Source organism: Periplaneta americana, chromosome 4 (assembly GCF_040183065.1).
Source record: "Periplaneta americana isolate PAMFEO1 chromosome 4, P.americana_PAMFEO1_priV1, whole genome shotgun sequence".
NCBI classification, from domain to species: domain Eukaryota; kingdom Metazoa; phylum Arthropoda; class Insecta; order Blattodea; family Blattidae; genus Periplaneta; species Periplaneta americana.
In genome coordinates this window covers 26,175,055-26,200,768 of record NC_091120.1, presented here as the reverse complement: position 1 = coordinate 26,200,768, position 25,714 = coordinate 26,175,055, and the positions used below count along the sequence as shown (strand labels likewise).

The following is a 25,714-nucleotide window of genomic DNA, read 5'->3' as shown; positions in this document are numbered from 1 at the left end:
CACGAGACATAATCATATACTTTGTCTTTTCGGGATTTACTTCCAAACCGATCGCTTTACTTGCTTCAAGTAAAATTTCCGTGTTTTCCCTAATCGTTTATGGATTTTCTCCTAACATATTCACGTCATCCGCATAGACAAGAAGCTGATGTAACCCGTTCAATTCCAAACCCTGCCTGTTATCCTGAACTTTCCTAATGGCATATTCTAGAGCGAAGTTAAAAAGTAAAGGTGATAGTGCATCTCCCTGCTTTAGCCCGCAGTGAATTGGAAAAGCATCAGATAGAAACTGACCTATACGGACTCTGCTGTATGTTTCACTGAGACACATTTTAATTTTTATTTACTTTAATATTAATAGTAGAAATATGTACTTTCTGCAGTGAATTAAAGTTCATAAATTGTTAATAAATGCAAGAGTCGCTTTCTGTTTGACAGTAATAATAATAATAATAATAATAATAATAATAATAATAATAATAATAGTAAATTTGATTACATTACGTAATTACATGTATTTTGAGGAGATTAACATTTTGGTGTGCCGTGAGTAAAAAACGGTTGCGGAACACTGCCCTATACCATACTTGAGCAGATAAAACTATTGCTTATGAAGATAAGAAAATTAAATTACTATTCAAGTTATTCTCCAAAAACTCCGATTATGAGGGGAATCGGGTCAGAAACCGCACAGTTCAGTATTTTCTCTGCTGCACTCTAAGTTATTCTAAAATTACAACAGTAAATGCAATGAAATCACAGCCGGTCGTATAATTGGCGCTGTGATTACAAGTCTACAATATAACGAGATGCAAATGGCAAATAAGTTGAAAGAGCTCCATTCATAGAATACAATGAAAGAAAGAGTGTCACGAAGATAACACATACCTTTCCGTTGTAAGTTTTATGCGTATTGCAACAAACCAGTTTCTTTAACAGGTTGCGAATTATATTACTCTTTATAGTTAATTTTCCTCCATTAGTGAAGATACATAAAAATGTAAATCTGCAGTAGAATCACGCTAATCCGAACATGCTAAGAAGAGAGAGAAGGAAGTAAAGAGTATTTGCACTGAAGCACTACTTTCAATGCTACAGTATTTAGAAACTCAAAATATACAACACACACAACTTTATCACTAATGAATGAATTAGACCTTGAAACAGAACAAAGAGGTGGACAGTGAAAGGGGGAGGGGACAAGGCGTGGTTCCTGCTTGTATTCTTGTCCCTGCTTAATCTGAAACTTCGATAATCCGAACAGGCCAATCCCAATCAGTTCGAACTAGCGGGATCCTAATGTAATTATTTAATAGGTATAAAATAAGAACTTTCATTTCTTCGATTGCAATAAAAAGGCATTCTACCTAATCCCTAATCTCGAAGGCGTTCTTTCTTCTTCCTCGATCAGGGTTAGGCATATCTGTTTGTCCCGGTTTCACCATTTCATCACCGATCTCCCAACGTTTCTTGTTTCCACGGGGTTGTACTCTATTATAATTTTCTTTGGGATCCTCTCCACTTGTTTCCGTACTACACTACTTTCGCTACAATCCGTTGTACTCTCAGTTCCACACTGTCATTTCTTACCCGACTGGCTTAAATATGTACATGTAACTACTTTTCACAAATTTACATACAATATCTGTACGTATATTGCAATCATTTCTAACATTATTTCTATAATAATTAATAAAATGCGCATTTCAAAATTATGTGTTATTACTAGGTATAGGTCTCGCAAGAACGGAATACCGACGGAAGGAATGCAAATGAAACATTGCGACAAGGAAGAGCGGGCGACAGGAAAGGTCACGAGATAACTTGAATGATATTCAAGAGTACAGTCGGAAGAGAAATGACATCTATAGAATTAGTCCTGCTTTGTGATAGTTACATTACGACTTTAATTTGTTCCATTGCATGTGAATACGTGTCTTGTATCGCACGGTATTATTTCATTCGTAAACATATGTTGCGCGTTTAATTAGCTTCGAATTTTTCTCTTGCTACGTTCTTTATTTCCACAGCGATGTCCTCATCTGTTCATCTTCTTGGAAGAGACAGTACTTCCATCGGCCGTACCTCTCGCCCTCTCGGCGTCAAAACAGACAGCAACGTCACCATTGCTTTTCGGTAATCATTCCTTGCGCGAGCTATACAGTACGAGACTCTGAAGGGAATTCCTTGCTTACCATTCTGAACTTATGAAATTGTTCAGAATTAGGCTTTCTTACTACAGTCAGAGTGAAAACCTAAAAACTCATATTACGAAGTTGTGTTTCAGTGCTTCATCCACGCGTAAAAATGTTTTACAACCAAGCAGTACAATGAAGTCTCTTCGTTTTTCATAAAAGGGGGTAAAAATATTAGCCAATCAAAGGCCATTTATTACGTTTGTACGTACTGTATACTACGTTATTGGTCTTCTTTGCCCGCCTCTACCTCGGCGATGCAACCAATGGCGAGCGATGAACTCAAGGGACTCGTAGACAGAGGACGTGGTGTAAGCAACCAGGTGAGTACAAACACTATTTACTGTTTTAATACTACTTATTGCTGAGGATGATATACTTGTCCTTAAGCGCTGGAGGGACCACGCAGCAGATTTCTTACAAGTTTAAATTTATTTTTTTGTCCGAGTAAAATATTTTTGTCGTTAATATTAAAACAATTATTTTATTTGAAGGAGTTACCACTGTAATTATTTACTCATATATTTGTATGTGTTACTAAAAAATCTTCTCAACTTGGCGCGCTGAGAGCTCTTAACCAACTGAGCTATGACAGGGTCCGATCCACAGCGCTAGCCGAACTCTCCTCCTTCGTATAGTCAATGGCCTTACTACCTATATTTTAGACCAGCCCTGGGCATAAGAGGGAAAGTGGAAGGGACGCAAAAACCCTTGCCCATGTCCTTACACCGCCTTATAAACAAACCCAGAGTAAAGCTCTGTGCATCAGTGGTGGATTGTAGGCGACCATCGAGAGCCGGAACACAGTATAAGAAGAATCAGTAGGGACAACTCTTGTCGGCACCTTTGATGTTGTTGGTACTAAATTCAAGCTCAGTAAGGTCTAGTTCTCAATGAATCCAACTATGTCGCTAGTATCAAACCACTATCAAAATATTAGTACAATATTTATTTATTTTATTGGTCAGTAATACGAATAATCTTGTACGTATATTATCCATCATTAATATTATGTCGTTAGGAAGTCAAAATACTTATATCCATTGTTGACGTTCATGTTCGCACTTCACCGCAACGGACGCCATGATGTATTATGTTGTACTTGGATCAATTTCACCAACATAAGCCTCAAACAGTGACTTGAACGTTAGTGTCAATTAGTGAATATTTTCATGATGATTGCATACGGAAGTAATTATTATTATGGTTATATTGCCATTCCTTTGCCTCATGCCTTTAAAATTGTTAAAAGTGAGTAATGAATGTTTTCAGTTAATATTAAATTATGCCAGCCCTGTTGCAGATGGAGATCCATCTGGTGGAGGTTCCAGATAATACACCCGATTTCGTGACATGCGCACTCAGAATTTGTTCCCACGAAAAAGCTTAGGTGTCTTTACTGTAGGTTCTCTATACTGTGGCCGGAAGTTCGTAAAAGCCAGATACAATCCGTCCCTGATCTTCCTGTTCGTTAGTCCCGCACCAAAACAACTGTTTCAGCCTGGGAAGGTGGAGCGGGGAGATAAGGGTGGTCTGTAATGACACAATCGAGCTAATAGCGCCCAAGCCTGTTTCAGACACATGACTTTATGGCCATTTTCAACAACAGTTTTAAATCAACACACTGAGGGGTCCTGGGTTTGACTCCCAATGCCCGAACGAACTTTTCTCCATTAATAGTATTTAGGTGATAACTAAACAAAGTCATGGAATACACAATATTCAATAGAGGACGGCGAGGTCCTAATAAATATCTTCTTAAAGTTACATGCAGAAATGGAATTTCACAATGCAAAGCTGGAAGAATTCTGGATACAATGGAAACCAGAAAAAAAAAATTATCCCGCGTTGTAAGTCCATGAGTAATTTTCCTGAAGCCAACAAATGACCAAGACCTATTTACAAGGCAGGCAGTTCAAATTTATCAGCTTACCTTAAAACGATGAGTACTCTGCAATCAACAATGTTAGAAGGTTCTGTATGAAACATAAGGCGCTTCGGATCCGTCTACCTTAAGTATGGTATGATGCACAGCCACGTATCAGGTTTTCCTGAAACAACACAAGAAATAAATTACGCTCTGCAGCTTAACAGTGTGAATCTACATGGAATTACAAGTGAAAGAATCATTGACCTTCCTTGCACTGAAACAAATGACAAAACATATCAAATTAATTTGGTCAGTCACCTAGACCAGTGTTCCGCAACCTTTTTCTATTCACGGGAAACTCTAGACCAGCGTTTCTCAAACTATGGTCCGCGGACCACCTGTGGTCCTCGAGGTGTGCCCTTGTGGTCCTTCAAAAAAGACAGAAGAAAAAATAAAATTCAACGAATTGCGTATCACATTATAGCCGAAAATTTCAGAGTTTGTAAATGACACATGGCAATCGCCTTTCACATTTTCTCGCTTTATGAAATTTATTTACCCTACCCGTCTATCAACTTCCCACTCTACTCTCAGCAACAAAAGAGGGATTTAAAGCACTATCAACGTGGTGTTTCTCGCCATCTTTTCCGTGCACATCTGGCGCTGTGCCAGTAACACAGCTAGGGACCATCGGAATTCATAACAGGATCAAAAAAGTATCGAACCTTTTCATGTATTGATGACTTTCTTAATAGTTTTGCCGACACCCAGTCTGCACATTGAAATGGTCACGTACTGTATGTAGTACACCAATAATAGAACATGGAAAATTGCATCTTTACTTGTTAAAAATCGAGCATGTTTCTGCATTAATTTTTTTTTCTGTTTTTTCCAGATGGCGATATAAGAAATTTTCTTCTATTAATATTAACTTAATTAGTTAATATTAATATAAAATTAATTGAAATAAATTAATTATTTTTACATTAAAATATAAGTATACTGGTATTAAAATATGCTATATAAATGATAAATTGGCTTCCGAAGGAAACAAGAGTAAGGTGGTCCGCGGAACTGTTCTGACTTGAAAAAGTGGTCCCCACTTCAAAAAAGTTTGAGAAACACTGACCTAGACTCAACACGGCACACTAAAATGTTAAGCCCCCGAAAAACATATAATGTGACTCTCTTAATATAATTACTTAATGTAATCAAATTTTGTATTATTATTATTATTATTATTATTATTATTATTATTATTATTATCATAATCATTATAACACAAAAATAGACTCTTGAATTTATTAACAATTTATGAACTTCACTGTAGAAAATACACATTTCTATGACTAATATTCAAGTAAAAAACTCTCCTCATATCTTCAATATGATACTTGAGCCTGCTTAGTTGCACACAGGTAGTTGATCCGTGGCGGAATTGTTGACAGTGCAAGCCTAATTTCTTCATCGATGGATTTGAGTCTCTCCTACTTTGATGTTTGAATTTCAGTTAACGTCATGAAGCCCACTTCACACATATAATATATGAAGTTAAAATTGGTAATAACATATTAACTGCCATCTCGGAGATAACCGGGTATTCAGTCCTTATCAAAATGAATACTTTCACTGTAACTGTAATAATAATAATAATAATAATAATAATAATAATAATAATAATACAGATACATACATACATACATACATACATACATACATACATACATACATACATACATACATACATACATACATCTTATTAAAGTCGCAGAAGACGAAGTCTTGTGATTTCATAGCTGCCACTCTCACGTAACAGAAAGCAGTTTGAGAAAAGATCGATTCTGTCCTATGCGCTATGCCAATACACATTTTCCAATGAAGCGTGGTGAAATGGCCCAGTCCTTAAAGGATGAAATAGCGATGGAGTCGTAGATAATGTAAATATCTTAATGGATTATAATGTGGACTAGTTCGAGGCACTGCTATTCTGGAATATTATGTGCATACAGTAGAAACAACAGTTATTAAATTCTGAATCATATAGGTCACATCATCATCATCATCATCATCATTGGCGCTACAGCCCTTGGTGGGCCTGGGCCTCCCTTATTAATTGTCGCCATCAATCTCTAGAATCATATAGGTTTAAACAGAATAAATACCAGTTCAAGATAACCAACGTATCAGTAACGCAAAGATATCCCGTGACGCCGTACGATGTACTGGATAATGGTGATACAGCTCTCATCTTCTTTCACCTCTTCATGAGGTGGTAAGCAAATTAAAAAAAGGAAACCCTTAGTACCCATTTCGATAAAGTTAATATTTTGTGTTTTTTATTTCAAACAGAGACACTTACTTACAAATGGATTTTAAAGAACCCGGAAGTTCACTACCCCTCACAATATTACCTTCCCATCTACGTCTCGGCCTCCCCAAAAGTCTTTTTCCCCTTCGGCCTCCCAACTAACACTCCATATGCATTTCTGGATTCACCCATAAGTGCTACATGCCCTGCCCATCTCAAACGTCTGGATTTAATGTTCCTAATTATGTTAGGTGAAGGACATAATACGTGTAGTTCTGCTTTGTGTAACTTTCTCCATTCTCTTGTAACTCCATCCCTGTTAATCCCAGCACCTTATTCTTTAACACCCTTACCCTCTGTTCCTCTCTCAAAGTGAGTGTTCAAATTTTACAACCATACAGAACAACCGGTAATATAACTCTCTTATAAATTTTAACTTTCAGAGACTAGATGACGAAAGCTTCTCAACCGAATAATAGGAGCCATTTGCATATTTAGGCCTATTCTGCGTTTAATTTCCTCTGGAGTGTCATTTATATTTGTTACTATTGATCCAAGCTATTTGAATTATTCACCATTTCAAAGGATAAATTTCAAATAAAGACACAATTATTAAATAAATCATGTGCATTATTCCGAATAAACTGACTCGAAACTGAATATGCATATTAATACCAACTATATTATTATTATTATTATTATTACTATCATTATTATTATTAATATTATTATTATTATCATCATCATTATTATACTAATTTTAAAGAAACAACCTTAAAGTAAATATAACTATTAAGAAGATGAAGATAAATATTTGAGCCGTTCAGAGCAAAAGTGGTGTAAGTCAAAATTGGGTGATGAGGTTTAAAGTAAAAATTCTGTAAAATACAGCGCAAAGTAGCAATGAATATGTCCTATCCACTGACTACTAATAGTTTAAATAAACTACATATTAATTGTTACTTTGCGCTGTATTTTACAGAATGTTTACTTTAACCCTCATTACCCATTTTTGACTTACACCACTTCTGCTCTCTGCTCTAGTGATGAGTAAAATCTGAACCTTCCTCGCAGAATAAAAACTGAAAATGTTAGAATACATTAAGTTCATCAGTTATGTTACCATGACTGTTTAATTGCAAATAATAATTGAAGTAGATTGAAATTAGTTGTATTATATTTATTAGCGTTCCATGATATTCACACATTGTTTCACAGCTAGAATATGGAACAAGTCAAAAAACGTAACACTACTATGAAGTCTTAATTCATAGTCACAGTCTAGTTGAAATATATACAGAAGATGTTTACAATATAGTCTACTAGTAGCCTACAACACAAAGTTTTAGTATCAATTTCATGAAGCGCTGTTGAATGTCATGAATTCACCGACAGAATAGAAGGCGTGAGAAATTAGACACTTCTTTAATTTGGCTCTAAACAATTTTATGCTTTGAATTTCATTTTTTATATCGATAGGGAGGCTATTAAAAATTTTTACTGCCATATAACGCACTCCTTTTTGATAGCAGGATGAAGTATGGAAGTCAATTTTTGACACGTATTTATGCTATGAACTGTTGAATAGTTACAAAGTTTTCACGATTACATATGACGAAGATTATTAATGAAAAAATATACTGACAAGCCATGGGCATTATTTGTAGTTTTTTTTTTAAATAGTCCTACACTATTACCTACATTTGGGACCTACTATTATTTTAATTACTCTTTTTTTAAGTAGAAACTGTTTTAGTTAAATAAGCCTATTAATGAAACGAATAATTTTATTACTGACCTGCTGGGGCAAGAATATCCAAAATGGCCAAGATTATACCTAAATCAGTTTATTAAAACAAATTCAGAACTAGAACGGTAACCTTAGTAAAAATATTTTCAGTACCTAAGATAATTAAATGTTATATTTCTCTAAATTGCAGCTGGCTACGAACTGGAAGGTCCGGGGTTCAATCCCAGGTGGTGACAGGATTTTTTCTCGTTGCCAAACTTTCAGAACGGGCCCGAGGTTCACACAGCCTCCTATAAAATTGAGTACCGGGTCTTTCCCGGGGGTAAAAGGCGGTCAGAGCGTGGTGTCGACCACACCACCTCATTCTAGTGCCGAGGTCATGGAAAGCATGGGGCTCTACCTCCATGCCCCCCAAGTGCCTTCATGGGATGTTACGGGGATACTTTATTTCTTTAAATTGACATTGTCCATTAACTTTTTGGTACAGATATTTTTCCTTTTTTTTTTTTTTTTCGGCTAGTGTCTTTTTCCGGTTCTACTTATAACCCATAATAATTTTACTTATATCACTTGTCTTTACTCCTAGTATATTATAAGGTAACTGGAACCGTACCAGCACGAGCATTTGCTCTTTTGGGTATAAACCGTATATTTGAAATGTGTATGTGTAATTTTGAATTTGAATAAATTTCATACGTCATATTATCTCTCTCTCAAAAAACAAGGAAAAACATTTATCTGGACTGCATTATTATAATATGGAAGCACAAGTTGGTAAAGTGAAAACAAAGAAGAGAATTTCTTAGAAGCCATAAAAAATACGGATGTTAAAAATGAGCTACAGAGATAATTGTCAGAATTGAAGTTTTAAAGAGGTTAAATGAAAATAACACATTAATGAAGAAATTAGAGAAAATAAGAATAAAATTCATTGGTCATAAAATCAGACATAACATGTTATTAGTTATTACTAGCCGTACCCGTGCGCTCCGCTGCACCAGTTAGAAATAAATATAAAGTAATTACATAATTAAAATAGGACGTTTGATCCAGGGAACATTCGGGTTTGATAGAAGGATAAATCGTTTATTATGTTACTTAATTTAAATTGTATTAAAAAAATTAAAATGCGATCATTTTGATCCAGAGACCACTCATTTGGTCATAAAAATTATAGGAAACGAATGTACAGAATAGCCTATCAAGTTTTCTGTGCATAAGAAGCTATTTTAATCTTACCTGTCCTCGATTCACTCAGAAGTTACTGTAATAACATTATAGCATTATGTCCATCTAGAGAAACTACACTTTCCAATGGTGAAATAATAATTAATTATACGAATCGGTTAATTTAGCTTCCGATATTACTTCATACAAACACAGAAACATTCTCTGTAGGCTATCTTTCATAGCTTTGGATTGTTTCTGACCAAGGCCCCTTATAGACGAAGTCATTTGTTTTTTAATTCATTACACGGCCTTAGATGGCAGTTATTTTAATTTTAAAACTCATTTATCTCATTATATATCAGTCCTATCACAATGTTGTAAAGAATAAAACTTATCGGAAATCATTTTTAAAGAAACTTTTGTTATGTAACATTTTTCACAAAAATCAATAATAAGCGACATATTTCGATTTATTTAATTCAGGTCCCCTTATAACCCCCCTTTTAAATAAAGTATTTTGAATGCCATATAGCCTAAAATCTAAGTTGCAACGAACTTAATTTATATTCCAATTTTCATATAAATCGGTTCAGCCATTATGGTGTGAAAAGGTAACAAACATACAGACAGACATACAAACAAAAATTTCAAAAATGCGATTTTCCGTTTCAGGGTGGTTAATTATATATGTTAGGACCAATTATTTTTGGAAAATCGAAAATTACCAGAAAAATTTCGGCTACAGATTTATTATTAGTATAGATATTGGAAGGGACATACGTACTTGACTAGAAAGGAGGAAGATAGAGATGAAACCATATCACTAGGAACAACAGAAAAAAAAAAGACAGCAGACAATGAGAAACACGGTGAAAGTAAGACGAAGACTTTGGAATTGATTGATTAATTATCCAATAGTTTCTGACAAATCGTTGTACACAGAAAGAATTGCCAAAGCCACTTTATCGGTATCAGGGGTAGTTAAAACGTGTATATACGTTAAAATACCAGAATCGATGTTTGCACCAACACAATATTTATTCTGCGGATAGTCTAATGAGAAAGTAAAAAATGTGACACGTGTTATAAATGTGGCGGACAGAGAAATACATTTCACCGTAGTGGGAATTGTTGCAGTGTCTCCCGCTGCATCAAAATATGAAACGCTTCACCTAGCGCTCAAACACAGAGGGAAAGGTTATGCGTACTTCTTGGGCAACAAAATGTATATTATTATTATAATAATCCTAAGGGAGGAGCACTCCATCTATCCAGGGAGGCTGGCAGCCTGAGCCACAAAGGAAAAGTTTATAAGAGAAGAAAAAGACAGAGCTATGAAGCAAGGTCAAGCCAATGATTCACGACAGCCTTATTGCTGATTATTATAATATCAAGCCGTCCATCTCAATCCACTCTCTCTGGCTCTAGCTAGCTGGATAATATTTTTCCAAAAGTGTAATTACTGTACAGCTCGCTTATTGTAATTTGCATCGCTCATGTTACCTTCGGGCGGATTTCTATGATAGATGCCCCCGCCCATACATTCTTATTGTGATGAGAGGGGGGGGGGAAGTACAAGAAAATGTCTGAGAATCACGCAGCGTTATCATAAGTTGTACTTTATATAATTGGACAGAGGGTGGAGTAGAATAATTGCTTAGAAACTATGCTGACTTCTGTAGCTGGCTCGCTGCAGCTCCGGTAGGTTATACTGTACTATAAATGCAAGCGAAATTATTATCGAGTCTGTAAAGTGGTACACATGCTGGAACCCAACTTATTCAATATGTAATTTCAAAGTGGGCGGAATATATAAAAGTTAACATTGAGGCATTCGGTTACGAAGGAGAAAAATATGCACCTAACGTATATCTATAATAACGTATGAGGAATAATGCGAAAATTCGAGATCTTCCATGACGTATGTATGCTAATCAACACACATGCTGTTTCACCGTTCTCTTCCCAGATTGCAAAGGAGAGGAGATTACAGCAAAGTAAAACCGCATTCTTTATTACATTATCTATGCAAAGGCCAGACCAATCACACGGTGCCGCACGCTACTCCGCGGTCCCACCCTGTTACTGCTACTTACAACGAGCCATTCTTCCACTGGTAAACCACTAGCAGAGCGAGCGAGTCGAGGGAGACTGTGAAAAGAGGATTAAGATACATGACCAAGGAGGGAAAAGAAGAAAAGATGCCGGGAAGTAGGAGGGGTTGAAAAGAAGTTAAAAAAGAGAGCATTTGAGAGAGAAATCACTTGTTGATCGGCTGGCGCCCCTCAACAACACGGCGCGGAGCGGTAAAGGAAGAGCGATGTGCCACACAAGACCCCAATTAGTGACGCCCAGTTAGCTGTGTGCAGGATTTTGTGGGGACGGGCGAAATCACGTTTCAGTGGCGTGCTGATCCCTATATTTCATGGCGCGGTGCTCTAATTATTTGGAGACTTGCAGGAAGGATCCCGCACTATGCAAATCGTAACGACACATGAAACCCGGCATTACACAGAGAGCAATCGGCACGGCCAAGGCATGGCACTCTCAACGAAAGTGCCCATTTGAATTTTAATGCCGTTAATACAGTTTTCCGACAATTACATCGTCCAGCCTTCTGGTAATACATAATTTTAAATACATAATTATTCCGTAATAGTTATACGAGTATAAAATTAATGACTGTTGCTCGGACATACCAATATTTTCCGCACGTCAAATTTAATAAAATATATTCCATAGCGGTACCGATAAAACCGACCTTGTAGCGAGTCCGTAAGAGAAACAACGACCTGCATGCAAATCACTGTTACACTTCCTTCGAGATACGCTGTTGCCTGCAGTCTTGACCTTTCAGAAAAATGCACCACTCTAAACAACAAAACGCAGTACTGGACTGAATTAATATTAAATTTGTCACATAACGTTTCATTTTATGAAAAGGGATTCCTCTCCATAATTTCCTGCTGACCTTTTGTAAATTACGTAATAAAGTCACGATTTTCTTAAACTATTTGTCGATAGGCTACATGTACCTTCATACAGCATGTCAGACAAACACCGAAAACTACGATAACTGGACTTACATTATATAAAATAGGTACACGTTATTTCTAAGAAGATAATTAACTGATTAACTAGCGGACATACTCGTGTTAATTATGTAAGATTTGTGCGGCTTACAGCTGTTTCAGTGCTTCACGCACCATCCTCAGAGCCTATTAGATCACGGCGTCATCTCGAACTTCTCTGCCTGTTATGTGGGTGTGTTTGATTGTTGAAAGGTGTTGAAGAGTGAAGTCAAATAGTGTGTGTGTACTGAAATTGATCTGTGTGTTGAGAATTTGATCGGGGTGTGTTTTAGTGTGTTTGTATATTTCGTATTGTTCTAGTGTGTTGAGTTTTTGGTTCTTGGGTTGTATGTGTAGGATTTCCATGTCCGTATTTATGTTACTGTATGTATGGTTAGCATTGGTTATGTGATCGGCGTATGTAGATGTATTGTGTCCTCTGGTTACAGCTTTAATGTGTTCTTCGTAGCGTGTTTGGAATGATCTGCCTGTCTGTCCTATGTAGAACTTATCGCAACTATTACATGTGAGTTTGTATACACCTGTGTGGTCGTATTTATTTGTTTGTGTTTTTTGTGTGTTGAGATGTCTTTGTATTGTGTTTTCTGTTCTGTATGTTATGTTCTAATAGTTGCGATAAGTTCTACATAGGACAGACAGGCAGATCATTCCAAACACGCTACAAAGAACATATTAAAGCAATAACCGGAGGACACAATACATCTACATACGCCGATCACATAACCAATGCTAACCATACATACAATAACATAAATACGGACATGGAAATCCTACACATACAACCCAAGAACCAAAAACTCAACACACTAGAACAATACGAAATATACAAACACACTAAAACACACCCCGATCATATTCTCAACACACAGATCAATTTCAGTACACACACTATTTGACTCCACTCTTCAACACCTTTCACCAATCAAACACACCCTCATAACAGGCAGAGAAGTTCGAGATGACGCCGTGATCTAATAGGCTCTGAGGATGGTGCATGAAGCACTGAAACAGCTGTAAGCCGCACAAATCTTACATAATTAACACGAGTAAGTCCACTAGTTAATCAATCAATTATATTCAAGTGTTAAAAGTAGTGTACGCAAGATTCAAAATGGATTCTAAGAAGAATTTACTTCACCAGTATCATATCTGACTTTTGTGAAATTGTGCAAAGAGTACAAAAATGACGATAAATTCTCACAACTTAAACGTCTCCAATGAATCGTTTGCAGAGAACCTATTTCTACAGTCACTTATAAAATCTTTCTACCATAAAGAGAAACATTCCTCCGCATATTTTTTGCTGAGCTCTTGCTATTAACCTAGACGATAATAGTAAATTATGTAATAAAGTTACAATTTCCTTAATTTTTTTTAGAGTCATACATTTTCATATAGTATGCAGGTTGCTATTCAGAATTACGTAATCTAGATTTTAAGCATTATATAAAATAGGCGCATATTATTCTTAAGAGGGGTTACTTTGCCACTGACATCTGTTACAGGCCTAAGTTGAGTGATGCGCATATTATCGAAATGACAAAAAAAAAATTCCAAACGCTTCCATATCGTTTATAGAGCACACAAATCAAGCTACAATTTTAGCACCTGTCTGCACAGCTACTTCCAAATGCGGCATCCAGCTGTACACGCAAGAACTAAACGGATGTATTTCTTATTGATCTAAATGAGGGAGAAAGCAAAGGTGCATTGTATAAAGGGGTGTAGATTGGACTTTTTTCATTGCTGGTAATGAATAAAGAATTTCATGACGTTTCGAAGATTGGTACTATCTTTGTCTTCAGTTGAACAAAATACAGGATAAGGATAGTGTCCTATTTATCGTGGGTCTATGTTCGTCACACTTTTACAAATTTGGGGCGAAGTTACTTCCTGCAAGTAACCACAATATTTGGTGCTTCGATGTAGCTGAATAATATAGCACCTAAAATTATTCTAATCCAATTAAGAATACATATTATATAAAATAATATAGGTGTCAAACATTTTACTTTATTTTTTCCACCGGTGTGCTTTTGGGTTTGTAATATCTCAATATTTGAGCTTAAATGTATTATCAAATGTACAGATTTGGTAGTTGTTTTGACGAATTCCAGCATGCGGTTCGAATAAACATTTAAAAGTATCAAACTAACACAGAATATGACCTGAATAATGCAATTTATTGACATGCAATTATTTTTTTTAATTACACATTTCAAGAAACACCCTCGGTGTTTTATGGTTTGTTGCAATCTTACCCGAAAATTGTTCATAACACGTTGGTTCTGAAAGTTTGGCAGAACTGTAAAATGAAATGAGAGCAGCAACAATCAAACGTTATCTAGTACAGACCGATTATTTAGTCCTGACAGCTCAGCGACGCGAAAGAGGGGAAGTAATAGGAGTAGTGGGGAGAGCTCCTGAGTAGAGATAAGGGCGAGCGGTCGGTAAAGGAATGCAGTACAGCTTAATTGACTAGAAACATACCGCTCTACTGCACGCATGACATCCGATCGCTCCGACGGCAAGCGAGAGACTAACCCAAACACCCCTTGGCGAAACTAAATGGACTCGCATGACCCAGGCGCACAACGCCGGCGACTGTCAGGACTAAATAATCGTGTTGTACTGCATGAACGGCCAATACACAGCGAAGGCGATCGTATAGTGTTCTGTTTCTGCTAGGTCCGATTGTATAAACCATTTAATCTTAGATCAGAGGTTAAATTGATCCTTGTTTCAGCTGAACTTGGAATTTTGTGTTGTATAAAGTCTAATCTGAGATTAATTTGTCTCAAACTAAAGTCAACTTTGACTGAAGAAATTTCTCCGATTAAGTTAGATGATCCAAGTTCAGTTATTTCTTTTCTGTTTGAAATATACGAGTCACAGGTTGTGCAAATAAAATATCCATTATTATTAATATTAATAGATATGTTAGGTACATTTATATATATATTTCTTTCAATTTCTTGCCTTAATACACAAACAGTCTTATATTTTATAAGGCTCTATCGTGTTCAGCAGTATCAAATAACATAAGCTATGTTTATAACAACCATTAATTATTAATGGATATGATAGATACATTCATAAATGTTCAATTAACTATATTACTAAACGAAAACTGTCGTTTTATAAAGCTTTGTTATGTTTAGCAGTATCAAACACCATACCATGATACCAACTTGGAGAAGTCAAACTTCTTCTTATTGTCCGCCATTATTTACATTGCACAAAAAAAAAACATTGTCTCCAACAGAGTGTAATACGGAAAGTCGCCAAAAAATAGTTGTAAAGTCGCTAGATTTCTCATTATCAACAAAGATAGATTAAATTTGGTCACTATGGGGTGCTAAAAAGGTCACTAAATCCCTATTTAAGCAATATAAAAGTTAAAAGAAATTGTTGTTGAAAAAGAGTTAAAGTCCCTAGATTGGCAACACTGAACAACCTGTATAACATGGTCCGCGCATCACGTATTTCACCTGTTTATGCGATGTTGACAAATCCTTTTCACGTGAACTCAGATTGCATTTGAACCAAGGTAATTTGATCGAAGAAAAGTTTTATACAATAGAAGAAGTGTCTGAACTCGGTTCACTTTTCGATCTTCGATCAAAGTTGACCTTTAGTCAGGGAGTTTTATACAATTGGGCCCTAGAGTCTTCAGTCATCATTGATCAGTACATTTTTTTTTTCAAGACGAAAATGAGACATTATAGTGAGTGGTGAAAGATATCGGCAAATGTTACAGTCATGTGCATTAAGCATGGTTTCAAAAGGACGGGACTACAGCCCCTACTACCAGAGACACTGCGATTGTTGGGAAATATTTTCCTCGAGTGCTTATTTTCTAGATATGGCGATATTAACTGACCGATCTGCAGATTTTTTTCAGCGGATACCTCAAAGAAAGGCTGTTTCAAACCACACCACACTATATCAATGATCTGAAGGATACAGGCAGAAGTCCCAGATTTATTGCAAGGTGTAATGAACAATTTCGGGGTAATATTACAACAAACCGTAAAATAGCGAGGGAATCACTTGAAAAGTGTAATTTTCAAAAAATAACATGCCAATGAAGTGCAATATAGGACTACATATAAGTAGCCTATATGCAACAGTTAGTAAAGCCTACATACAACCTGATTCTTTAAATACATACGAATCTGAAGGGCTATAAAGTCTTTTAACAGTTTGGTTACACTTGTGAAATTTAAACGGCGGAGAACAGTGGCGTAACCGCTCACAAACATAAGTGAAACAGTCAAGATAATATATTCTTAGCAAACAAACGTTTAAATCTTACACAATTTTCTTTCACAACTAAGTGGACACGGCTACTTCAAAACCTTAAAAGCCAAGAAAGAGATGGGAGCTCCATGATTTGAATAAATATATAACGGCATCCACACGTAACTCCACATATGGTGCAGAAAATGCTACAGACTGGAAACCAGAAAGCGCCGATACAATTATTTGAATATATAAAAGTATGACTATATACCAGGGACCGTCAAGTGACTACACTCTCGTGCGTACGTACAAACCCTCAAGCCCTGACGTACGGCTGCGGGCAAGGGTAGCTGCTTCCACAGTGGCGGAGCTAAGAACTTGTATGTGAACCAAATTTGTGATAAGAATGTAAATTAATTTCAGCTTTTAATTGAAGCACGCTTTCACTGTTAATTGCACTATACTGAAAAACAGTACTCTATACAATTTTGTACAGTTAACTACATACGAAACAAATTTTTGCATGTTTGCACAATAATGAAACAAAACAAAATATAGACTTTTATACAGATTAATATACTGTTTGTCTTCTTCTCATTGCTATACAATTCAATTAACAAAATAAAACAACAGTACAAACGTTGTTATTCAAATACAATTCTCTAATAATAGTACTTTTTCTTAAACATCAGAGATCCGCTGCGATTTTTGCAGTTTTCTGTTAGTAAGCAGCTATTTAATTCTTGGAGCTATTGTTTTAGTACCAGCCAATCACAAACATGCTTTCAATTGTTCATCACTTAGTTGTTTCTGTGACGTGACTTTGTAAACTTCATTAAACAAAACAGTGTTTCGCATACGTAGGTTGTCCCGAACATTTACAACGTTCTTGCAGCAAGATTGTACTGTTTAGGAAACCTTTCTCGTGGAAAACAAGTATAGAAATGGTTAATACTTTTTCTGTTTTGATACTTATCCTTTAGCTCAATATCGCTTTGTAAATCAAATATTTCTAATTGTAGTTCAGCAGGAATATCCAGGACACTCACTGAAAAAGATATTGCAAATATCTTAAATTGTTGTTCAAGATCTCTAATATCCTCAAATCTACGTTCGAAACTTCGCACAATTGTTGCATTATTCTTATATATTCTTTCATGTCCAAGGCTTCTAACAGGTTTCCCATGTACATCCATAAATAATGCAGTTTCATTTCTAAGTGCGAGAAAACGTTCCAGAATTTTTCGACTTCACCACCTTACCTCGGTATGGTAGAGTAAATCCTCATACTGTTAATACCATCAAGCAGTGCCCTGAAGTCCCTGTGATTGAGTCCTTTAGACCTTATGAAATTAATTGTTCGCATAACAACATCCATTACATTGCTAAGGTTCATGTTTTTAGCACATAAATATTCCTGGTGCAAAATGCAGTGCACCAGTTCCACCACTGATAGACTGCAGTGTACAAGTGTACTGCCCGCAGTGGAAGCCGTAAGTAGGCCTGTACGCCCTCTCGCGATCTTGACTCGACTTGGCGGAGCCTGCTATATACAAAACCAAGTGAGGCGTGTAGTTGCAAAATCAGATACATCACTTTTTTTTTTTTTTTTTCGAAAATGAGTTAATGTTATAATTAATATCTTCATATGATTCTACAATCGCTATAGCACTGTTATGCTCCAAAGCCAGATACATCACATGGATTTGTATGATGAAAATAATATTGGTTGCAAATCCTTGGTTTCTTGCAAATGTTTTTCCTTCATACTGAAAAATTATGTTTTAGTGATGTAGCTGATTTTGCAACTAAATGCCTCGAAGTCGATGCTGTTTGGGAAAAGGGAAATAAGTCATAAAAATGAGTTTTGAGATAAATGAAAATTAAACTTCAGACCCTTATTGCAAATAGTTTTTTACGCAAATAAAACACATCAAATGAAACTATTCTCTTATTTTTTGCACACCCACTTGTAGAAGTTAACTTGAGTAATCACCTGGGGAACAAAACTCCATTTGCAACAAAAATTACAACCCCCTTTACCCCACCATCGCATTATACCTGTAATATTTGAGATGTTAGCTCCGCCTAAAGTTATCTTGAATTGTTTCCAAGTATGATGTCTCAAATTGCATGGGATCGAGGTTAAAGGGAAACTTGAACTATTTAAAAATGCATTAAAATTTAATACATTTTTAATAACAAAGTAATACTGATACATAATATTATGCAAAAATCCAAAAGAACTCGCATTCTGAAGAATACAGTGAGTGTTTGAAATCATATTAACGATAAGATCTTTCGGCCAGTTCCGTCTCAAAAACGTTCACACCATCCTTTCAAGGGCCGACCCAAATTGCTCTTTCCTGTAAGACTACACCGAAAGGCAGCCGAATTCTCTCTCCACTTTATCATTCAACTATAGCTGCAATTGATTTGACATTCAATTCTTGTCTGACAGCGATACTTCTTTTATGATCTAATAATGTATATCCTGCTTCAAAACGAAGGAATCTCATTTCTGATGATTCAATTCGCCTTAGTTGATCTGAAGTTGGTGTCCAGCTTTCGTATCCATGTAATATAAATACGATGACTTCGTACAGTTTTAGCAATGTTTTCTTTCGCACTTTTATGTTGTAAGTTCGTTGTATTGTGCCACAACACGGCATGAATCTATGCAATAGATCTTTTATAGCCAAAATGATATCCTAGATAACTGAACTCAGTTATGTGTTAGACTATCTTCCCATCTATGACGATTTTAGCCCTACAGGTTTTATCCCTTATTTCATTTGTTGAAATTCCTATACCGTTTTCATTAGCAACCTTGCTTACTATTTATATACAGCTTTCCGAACTTCGTTCTCCGATCTCTTTATAACGAAGCTGATAATCAGCAAAGAATTAGATATTAAAATTGGTTGTCTGTAGTTAAAATGTTCTTAGGATAATGAGCCAATTTTTAACGACCTCGTCAATATAAATATTAAAAAGCATGGGTGAAAGAGGACATACTTGTCTGACTCCATGGTTAATGTCAGCTGCAGCTGTACCATTTTTCAGGATTCGAATTTTTATTTTATTATTATTTATATACAGAGTGGACAATAAGTATGGAATATTGCTAATAACTTCTAAAATTTTAATTTCACAAAAAACTGTTGGAGATAAACCATGAGATATGACTCCAGCGTTAAAAAAATTCGTTGACAGTAAACTTTATGTTTTTTAATTGGCACCCTATATTAAAATTTACATATTCCGAATCTCCATTAAATTTTAGGTATGAACATGTAGAAATTTTACCCATTCACCCGTTTCATGTATTTTACCTATTTATTAAACTTGTTTCGTGGACTTCAAACTTGACACAAATAGTCTGAGTATGTAAAATCATGTTGAGAAGGCCATAAAACTAAACAAAACGCAATCACTAACCAAACTTGACAACAGGTGCTCAAAATGAGAAACATTTACAGCCAAACAACGTCCCAGTCTGTCACGGAAACAAGTTTTTCTCACAGTTACACGACTGATCTGGTCCATCTCATATCTACAATGGACTATTTCCAAGATTGACATGGAACATTGTTTGGCTGTGAATGGTTCTCATTTTGGGCATCTGTGGTAAAGTTTCTTTAGTCATAGTGTTTTCTTTACATTTATGACCTACTCAGCATGATTTTACATAGGCTATACTTATTTGTCTCATGTTTGAAGTCCATGAAAAAAGTTTAATAAATAGTTAAAAGACCTGAAACGGGTAAATGGGTAAAATTTCTGCACATTCATACGTAAAAGTTAATGGAGATTCGGAATATGTAAATTTTAATATACTTAGGGTCCATTTAAAAACAATAAAGTTGACTGTCACACCCTGTATGTCTAAACAATTAACTTTTTTCGAACACTGGTATCATACTGCATGGTTTATCTCTAACAGCTTTTTATAAAACTTTCTTTTTTGTAAAATTAAAATTTAAGAAGTTATTAGCAATATTCCATACTTATTGTTCACATTGTACAATAGTTGAATCCTTGTAATTAAATGAACTGGGACTTCAGTATTTAATACTTTCCTTGTAATGCGGATAATAAATAATTTGCCAAAAATAAAACGTAAAACTTCATATAAGAACAGCCCAAATGTCTGAACAGCCCAAATGTCTTTGTTATATTTCAAAATAAAAGGTGTCAAAGCAACCAAAATCGAACAATTGAAACACGTATCACGTCACTAAAGCCCATTCCTTTGTGAATGGGGGCAAAGGCGAACAGCACGTTAAGATTGACATCTCTACTGCTACTCAGTGCATATTGTCTCGTGATGTGTTGATATGACGTTAACTACGGGCCATTCGGGGCCTCTAACGGTATAGCTTTGTCTGAGTAACCCTATACTCCTATGTATACGCTACTTAACCAACTTGTTGAGGATAACTCTTTTTGAAGAATGGAACATATTATAGCCTAGTCAATTTACATAAAAGGAAACGCAGTCAGGTTTTACATAAACCAACACCATAACGAATGTTTTAGGGAGCCACAATTAAATAACATGGATGACATATATTTCCTTTCCTCCACTGAACACAAAATGATGGAGGTCTGAAATACCTTCCTGTCGTAACGCGTCGAAAACGAAAAAATAACTACCTAAATGCCTACCTATATATTATTTGCCCGCTCACAACATCTACTCCTAGAACTTTTTTCACCGTTTTTCTGTTAGCACTACCTTATTTTCCCGGTACACACACACACACACACACACACACACACACACACACACACACACACACATATATATATATATATATATATATATATATATATATATATATATATATATATATCGTAATTAATGTCGGCTTTGGATCAAAATTTTAGTTCTGATTTTTGATGCAAAGAATTCGGTGATATACACATTTCAATGGTTTCCAAGTTTTGGAAATTTCTACCACGCAAGAAGTGCGTCATAATCGAAACAGATGGCAATCTTTAGGTGCAATATCAGGACTATATGTATTATACCGGGTGTGGTAGGAGTTCCATTCCTTCCAATTCTTGCATTCTTTCCATGGTTGTCCGAGCGATATGAGGTTTCGTATTGTCCTGTTGTAAGAGAATTCTGTTTTTATTAACTAATGCCAGATAGGCTATCTCTCTTTCTAAACTTTATGAACTGCTTCTGGCTGTTGAGAGTAAATATCCGCATCGACTGCTCGTCCGTTTGCAACTCCTCTCAGTGAATCATACCTTCAAAATTCCACCAGACACTTAACATTACTTTGGGGCCGAATCGATTTTGTGTAACGATTCTGATAGGCTGACGGTGTTTGAGTCACTCTTTTTGAGGTGTCACGGTTGCGGTATATATGACAATTATCCTGATAAATCTATCATCCATAAGATTAGCGACAAGCCTATTACGGAGACAAGCATTTTTAGGTTATGTGACCAATTTGAACTTCTATAACATTATATAATTCAGTTACCGGCATTTATTTTTTAGTGGTAAGGAGACTGTAATTTACAAAATGTAACGAATGTATAGTGTGGCATGTTGTACGTCTAATTACCGCTCAAGTAAGGAAGGGTCCATTTCAACATTTGCTTTTCATTCTGATAAAAAAAAAAGACGAGAAAAATGAATTTGTGCTATACACCGAGCAGATTTTTAACCCGGTAAATATTCTCATGTTTGCATTAAGCATTTTGCTGAAACTCATAGCCTATACTTCGGGTAGACACTTCAAAGAGACTTAGGCCTATACTTTGCTTAAGTTGTGTAGAGAAGGATTGAAACAACCTATAGATTTCATATTTGAAATTGTTGTGGAGAGCTACACATTATTTCAGACTTTTATATCCTCTGAATTTGAAAGTGCATTTTTGAACGGCTGGCGGAACTCAACCATGCGTTTTATATAGAGAGAGATTCGAAGCCTGGTCTTTCTAACGAGAAAAAAGAATTCTATCGTTAAGCCATAAAGGTTTCGTAGGGAAAGTGTCGTTTCGTTACGTACAGATGCGTCACTGCTACGACTTGATTTCATCCTCGGACCTCGATGCTAAATATTTTCCACGTGTGCATCGTTTTAAAGATGTACATTACACATGCTAAGATGCGTCTGTTACTAGTCTGGAGCACACCTATTTTGAATAGTATGTAGTTTTAGTTTTATTTATTTATTTTTTCTGGCAGAGTTAAGGCCACCAGGCCTTCTCTTCCACTGAACCAGGATCAAATCACATACAGAAAAATACATACCGGCATACAAATATTAACTTAAAATAATAATAATAATAATAATAATAATAATAATAATAATAATAATAATAATAATAATAAAAAGAGAGAGAGACTGAATACATATACACAATCAGTATCAACTTAAAATAATTATAAAAAATAAATATAATAAAAAAAAGAGATTGAATACATAATCACAAACAGGAAAATACATTCCAGAATAAAAGTATTAACTTAAAAAAAAAGAAGTAATACATATGAATATAATCTCAAAACTAAAGGAATAGTACAATTAGTATGATCAGCACAGCACGGGTTACATTGGTTAGATATTGGTGTTAATGGAAAAATAAAGTAATGACCGTTTAAAATATTAATAATAATAATAATAATAATAATAATAATAATAATAGCAATAATAAATAAATAAAAATTATATCTAAAAAAACTAATTCTTTGCATTTAAAATATTTCTAAACAACCTAATTTTAAACAACTGAGGACTAAGACTACCCCTGATTTCCAGCGGCAGCGAATTCCATGAGCGGGCCATGGCTATTGAGAAAGAACTTGAGTACAGAGATGTCTGATGACGTGGTATTGATAGCAACAGATTGTGCTGTGAACGTATATTACGATTATGATGTGAAGCTAGGAGAGTAAACCGAGAGGCAAAGTAGTTGCGTATGGAATCATGTATAATTCGATATAGCAGGCAAAGAGAATGTACTAAACGTCGATCTTGCAAGCGGAGCCAGGAGAGTCGTAGAAAATATTCCGATATATGATCGTGTCGGCGGATATTGAAAATAAATCGGACGCAGACATTATGTATTAACTTATGAGTGTACGAGGCGTAAGTCCATATTGATCATTCTGTTATATGAACCTGATTAATTACACGCTTAAATTTCACATAAAAGTTCTAATTTCTGTTAAACTATGTACTTCAATTGGTGCATACGAAGTCTGCATTTGGGACACACTAAGACGACATTCTGAGTAACAGTATTCGATTGAAGGAACGTGTATTTATCTAAAATATCACGGAAACACGACTCTGAGGAATCAGTGCTATCCTCAAGTGCCAGTGACACTTTAATATTGCTACTGCATTTTCATAAATGAGACAAGATAAATTTGAATGTAAATCTGTTCCGCAGAAGCAATCTTAGTTCGCGCGGACAGACAATGATGATGAAAACGACAGGGAAGGGGGAACGCATGTTAATGCGAACGCAGATAAATGAATCCTAACTTCACAATACAACAGTGTTAGAGGGGGAGACCCAGCGAATGCATTTATTACTTGCGAAACCCTTCCATTCCTCGCGCGCATTTGTGCCAATATCGCTATAAGACTGATACGGCTATCACTAATTAATACTGTTACAGTTTTTTTCAGTAAGATATGCGATGTAGGGTAAAGGTTGGTAATACTGTGATATCAGAAATATAGTAAAATTATGTTTGAGAGCTTATGACGGTTTTACTCAGCGAGAGAATAGGGTTGCCAACTCTCCTGTATTTCCAGGGATCTCCCGTATTTGTCCCTAATTTTTAACAGTCTCTCGGCTACCGTATTATTCTTCCTTGCGAGCATTTTTCTCCCTTATTTTTGCATAATGTATTTTTTTTATTCTATACATTTCATTTTGCCGTGATTTGTTTATATGATGAATTTTGTTGTTCAAGAGATGTATTAAAATGTGCAGTGTTTATAGAAAGTAATGCTTGCCATAAATGGGTTTTAGTGCACACGTTTAAAATCAAATAACGTTAATGTTATAAATTTGGAAAAACTGACCAGTTTTGTTCTAAACACACCAAGTAGTAATGCTCATACAAAAGAAGGCGTTTCATCTCATAAACAATAAATGGACAGTTCGAAACATGAGCACGACACATTTAACCAAATCAGAGCTGAAAACTGCAGTCGACTTCAACTATTACGCGAGACAAAATCTTCTCAAAATACTCTTAATTTAAGCCTAGCTGCCGAAGTGTATAATAAAATTGTTTTTAGTAACTGAACCGAATAATTTGTCTATTTTATATGTAAAATTTTATCGATTCCTTAGTCTCCCGTATTTTCTTCAAAAAAAAGTTGGCAACCCTACGAGAAGGACCGGTTTTCTGCAGCAACTTGTCCACGAACATTCCCTTAATACGTTGACGCAAAAAACTTCCTCTCGCTCAGTAAAATTGTAATAAATTCTCAAAAAGAACTGTCACAATATTACTCATATCACGATATTACCTATCTTTATCCTATCCTATACAATGGGAAAGATGCGCAGTTCTAATGCATCTGTCGAAGACGACCTACATTAATTACTGTACTCCAAGCAGGAGAAAGTCTCAGGGGAATGAGACGCAGCGGGGTAATGCTGTGAATGAATGTTGATGTCATAAGATGTCATAAGGGCACACACGTGGGTACACGCGTCTCCATTGGCTAACTCTCAAAGCACAAACGATAGCACTGATACACACATAGTTATACTACCCTAGTTACAAAATTAGATTACGATTAATCCCCTGGTCTTTTAATCCCTCCATGCAGGAAATAACATGCGCAGGAGAGCGCATGGTTTTTAAACTGACGTTATAACGGTAATATTATCTATCTACTTCGCTCCAATAGATGACGCAATAGTAAGCGCATTCCTGTCACGTTTAATCTCCTGGTTGGAGTACAGTATTTATTTACACTTACTACTTACATTCATTTACACTCATTATTTACATTTATTTACACTTATTATTGACATTTTCAATTATTTTCATAACATTTACAAATCTAAGTTAAAAACGTACCATTT

General features: G+C 35.6%; 1 protein-coding gene across 2 annotated transcripts in view; it reads right to left on the bottom strand.

Annotated features, from left to right (window-relative positions):
- The window catches only part of LOC138697635 (protein bric-a-brac 2-like), a 519,146-nt gene that overhangs the window by 353,012 nt on the left and 140,420 nt on the right, over window positions 1-25,714 (bottom strand). For both annotated transcript variants that reach the window (XM_069823054.1, XM_069823055.1), the window contains one exon: window positions 4,129-4,246. The gene's annotated coding sequence lies outside the window, so the exon portion shown is untranslated. The remainder of the gene's footprint in view (window positions 1-4,128; window positions 4,247-25,714) is intronic.